At 32.8% G+C, this 5,011-nt stretch overlaps 1 pseudogene; it reads right to left on the bottom strand.

The window, feature by feature from the left end:
* Window positions 1-816: 816 nt before the first annotated feature.
* Window positions 817-4,770, bottom strand: LOC111399184 (annotated as a pseudogene).
* Window positions 4,771-5,011: the final 241 nt, after the last annotated feature.

The raw sequence follows: 5,011 nt of genomic DNA, 5'->3' as shown, positions 1-5,011 counted from the left end.
TGCTTGCTTGACTTATGTTAAACACTGATGACATGACACACCATTTAGTTGGTGAATAAGCTAAGTACCGGTACTTAGCTTATGTTAAACACCGGCCGGTGACATGGTGTATATATATAGCTTTATTCAGTTTACTCATTTGGCTTTCAGTTATGAGAAAAAAGTTTTGAAATATGTATGTGATTTTACGAATGAAGATTAAGATGGCAAGTAGGTCAAACTTCCCTCATAATTGTCTCAATCTGTTAGCATTTTTTAATTTCTGCAAGTTTTCGAAACTTATATTTTTATCTTATGTTTGATTTGAATCATTAGAAAACAAAGAGTAAAATTCTTGGGTACATATTATGCAAGATGAAAGAATATATTTATTATGAAATTTTAACACGTCCCCTCTTACATTTTCTATTTACTTTGCTTTTTAGAATCAATAAATACTTTTACCTTCATAAATTTTTTTCCTAATTTAAAAAAAAAAAAAATTCACTAAGAAGATTCTGAAATTCTCCTCTCTGCAAGAACTTAGTTGCAAGACTATCTAAGGGATATACAAGATCAAGATTATCTTAGTAGTTTAGTTTGTTGTCGTTAAAAATTTAAGGTTTTATAAGCTTAGGAATCTGTCATTTCTCTGCAGATATTTCTTTTCTTTTCTGATCTCCCAATGTGTATTTATATTTCCATTGTATTCCTTCACTAGGAATGGTCCATCAGTAAATTTCCATTTTCATTGCCGCGCATTCTAGTAAGATCATACTAAAATAGGAAAGTGAATTTCTCTCTAAAAAATTCATGGCATCAGAGCCTCATGAGAGATTATTTCCAAAAACAGTTCACATAACCTGCATCGTAACTGCTCATACCAAAACCTACACCATTTTTTTGGTCGATCTTAGCCCTAATTTTAATCTCACCGAACACAAAAAGAAAAAGTGAAGTTAATGAAAAACAAATCCTGAGATGCAATAAAAGAAATACATACTCATCAGTCTCATAGATGTGCCCCCAGCACTATGCTTTACAATATCAATGTGCACATACATATTAGCATGTCTACTTGATCTGATCATAACCCAGGTATATCGCAGAATTAATTTTGCAATTCGAGTTTTATTATGTACACCAACCAGAAAATATTGTTTTTTTTCCCCTTCTCTTAACTGTTCTTCTTGATATAATTAGTTTAGATATTAATTTTGTTACTTCCACAGATCAACCTGGGAACTGGAGGTGCCGAGGCATGTTCTGCAGCCGTACTTAGTGCCATCAAATCATTATGCATTAAGCTCATCTTGTTCAGAAACTTGATCCGACGGCTCATTCGAGTAGGCATTATCATTTCTAGCAACATCTTGGCTAAGTTGAGACGCAACAAGTTTGTCTAGAACTCGCCAATCAGTTATTTGATCCACTGCAGCTTGATCATTGCTGTAAATCTCACTAATGAGCAACTGATTATTTTGCTGCGTATTTTCTTCATGCCCAAGTGATGAGGACTGCAAAATACCGTAAGGGATTATCGAGCTACTGGCTGTGGATTGTGGAACTTTCGGACTTTCTAATTCTGGAAGCTGGAAGGATGCATCATGAGGCATGTTGTATTGTAACTCAAGTTCTTGTTTGGAGGTGTAGTAAGGATGGTATGAAGTAGTATAAGGTTGAGACATTGGCCTCGAGAAATTAAAATCGGGCGTGAAAGAAACTTGATCATCATACCAACATAGGGATTCGTGCTCTCCCTCCTTCCTTGTTGTTGGCATTTTCTTCATGAACACCCTGCAAACTACCCATCCTTCCTCCTGCAGGTCCAATTCAAAACTTTTATTAGGCATTAATATTCTCTCACTCGAACATAAGCGAGATAATCACGTTGATTCATTTCATCTAAAAGTTCAAGATGTTTTGTAATTTTATGAAAAGTTGTACATGTTCATATATTTATACTCTAATATTGTTCAAGTTAGTAGAATTTTGAGAATAATATCCTTCGCCATATGTGTAAATTTTAAGACCTTCGACTATTATCCAGTCTGGCGTACCAGTAATTCTATTCACATTTCCTACAGGTATTAAACCTATAGATTAGTCAGATACTTGCCTGGAGAGTGCCATTTTCATTTGTTTCGAGTCGATACTCATGCATTATCCAGTCTGACTTTTGTCCATTTGGGGCTCGGCCGTTGTAAAATACCAAGGTCTTTCTGAAGCCAATCAAACTATGCTTAGAATAAATTGCCTTGTCTCTTCCTGTAGCTTTCCAGAATCCTGCTTTTGTAGCTCTATTTGTACGAGTTCCGGTTGGATATTTCTTATCTTTATGACTAAAGAAATACCATTCATTCTGTTCTTCAGTTCCGATCCTGCAAAGTTCTGTTTAAATTCAGGAAAAAAAGAGAGATTAATAAGATGTTATTTTCAAAGTTAAAGAAATAAGAAAAATATAAAGACTAAACGAACATAACAAGAATAACAAATTAAGCGTAGTCGGCTAAAAACTAAAGGAATTAATGACCATAAAATTAAAGAAGCTGTACGTACCTTGAAGATCCCACGGCTCAATTCTGTAAAGATCAACGTCTTTTATGACCTCTAGGTCAATTCTTTTCGAAGCAACCTTTTTACGGAGGTAGTAATCAACTAATTCTTCATCAGTAGGGTGAAACCTAAAGCCAGGAGGTACGGGCGAAAAAGAATTCATACTTCGAATCTAGCTTTATATCTGCATTTTGAGTAAAGAATAACGTAAGATATATATATTGAAGTTCGAAAATTTATGCAGGCAAAAGAAAAAAAGAAAACCTAATGTAAATTTTGGATGTCACCCAGAAAATTTTATGAGTACATGCAAGATGTCTATGAAGATAGTTAGCCTATTAGCATATGCACAGACGGTTGAAAAGTTGATACTTTGAATACCTTTTCTAAAAGTTTAGTTAATGAAACAGAAATACATATATTCATTTATATTTATATTTTTAATACGCCGTCCCAAGTGTAGGAGAATTAGAATTATTTTTCATCAATAAACGACACATAAATTTTCAAGGTTGCCATAAAACTTCAACTTACGACCTCTTTCTTGTTCGGATATGAACATTTGTGTAAGACGAGGCCTCTTAGTGTATATTATTTGCTAATCAAATAATAATTAGTTGAAAGAGTAAAAAGGGATTAAATCAGTTTTAGGTTGAATAAAACTAAGACAAAATACATGCAATACCACTTTGGTAATAATCAAAATAAAGATAATGTAGTTACTATATATGGAACATGATCTATCCAAAAGTGATATTCGAATCCAGGTTACATCGATACTAAGAAGGAATTAGAAATTGAAAATGCTGTAATTAATGATTAAGATTATAGCAGGTTAGATGAAATGGAGAACTCCTAGAATAATTATATGCTAAAACTCCTAGAATAATTATATGCTAACGATTAGAGGTGGCATAAATCAGTAATAGATTAATGAAATGACTAAGATGCATTTTGTATAGATCTAATGAGGATCACACATAGAAGAATGGATCAATCTAACTATACACTTGTTAAGTATTTAGTTGCTTTAAAGTTTCAATAGATCTAGCAATTATGTGAACAAAGTGGAGGAAAAACTTTCTAAATATCTTGGGATAAACCCAAAAACCTAATGAAAAAAATCTTCAAGTTGAAGCAGAATGAAAAGTAAAAGGGAAACACATCGAAAGAATTTATTCTATTATATTTAATAAGCACAAGAATAAGAAAAACAAAAGAGAGTGAAATCAAAATCAAGTTGAAAAATAAAAAGTAACAACATTAAACGTTGGTTTTTCATATTTATAGTACTTCATGAATCCTCTTTGTATGTATGGAGGAAAAGCATGCAACCTTTAATTACATGAAGATGTAGGTAAAACTACTCAAGTTTGCTTTTGCTTGGGGCATGAGATGTGAATAAAGACTATACACAAAGATGGTTGCTCCACTCATAAAGTAAGACCCTATAGAAAAATAATATCATAAACAAACTCTGATGAGATCAAGTAGCCAAAAAAATGGAAATTTTTGGCAAAAATCTCAATTATATACAAAATCAATTGAAAAATTAACGTTTCTTAATTAAAGAATTTATCCTTTCAGAAACGTTATTTTGAGATTGATGGATAATTTATTCATAAATTAGAGAGATCTGGCTTGATCAATATCCAAAGGGATTGAAAGGAAAAATGGGAAAAATATTGAAAAAGTTCTTGACTAATTTTACATATCTATATTAGAACTATTCAATAAAGAAGAAGAAAAAGGATATTGAGGAAACCTAGATGGTCGTCTATATACGAAAACCGTTTAATTTCACCAATCCATCTGGTTCGATCCGACTCTTGCTCACAGTCAGTCAATGAACAGAAAAGGAAATTATTTTGAAGCTTTCTTGTCAGTTTCTTGCAAAACTTTAATCCCTAAAGAAGAATTTTAGGGCAGAAAATGTTTTTCTCGGGAATTGAACTGAACCAGTTTCAAACTTTTTAACACTTTGAATTGTCAAAGAATGATCAGATCCCGAGGGAAAAGGAAAAAGAAAATGTCTTTTCCCATTGGATAGGGTTATAAGCCAAGTTCAAGATGAATATGAACTCTCTCCCTTCATCAATATGTGTCATGTTGTGTGTGTTCTCTATGTATATAAGCATTTTCACCTGGTGTTTTAAGTAGAAATCTGGATTGCTGGAGGAGCTTTACGCCGGAGAAAGTAGTGGCAGAATACTCCACCACCGCCCACCAGCAAGTGATAGAGACCAGTATTCTTCCTTCTTTCTGTCTTCTCTATTATCTTGAGCTTGCTAGAGAGAAAAGTGTGCAAGGAATGTTTAACTAAGCCTTTCCAAAGAAACCAAAAACTATTAAGGAGACTGCACACCCTACCAAATACAAAAAGAATATTTAAATAACTAAAAAACTTTTAACAAAATAGTATAAAATATGTTTATTCAAAGAATATTTCACGCGGGTTAAAGATGAAGTAAATTAA

Source organism: Olea europaea, chromosome 8 (genome assembly GCF_002742605.1).
Source record: "Olea europaea var. sylvestris chromosome 8, O_europaea_v1, whole genome shotgun sequence".
Classification (NCBI taxonomy): domain Eukaryota; kingdom Viridiplantae; phylum Streptophyta; class Magnoliopsida; order Lamiales; family Oleaceae; genus Olea; species Olea europaea.
Note: the sequence above shows the minus strand (reverse complement) of the source record. Positions and strands in the feature narration are given on the sequence as shown.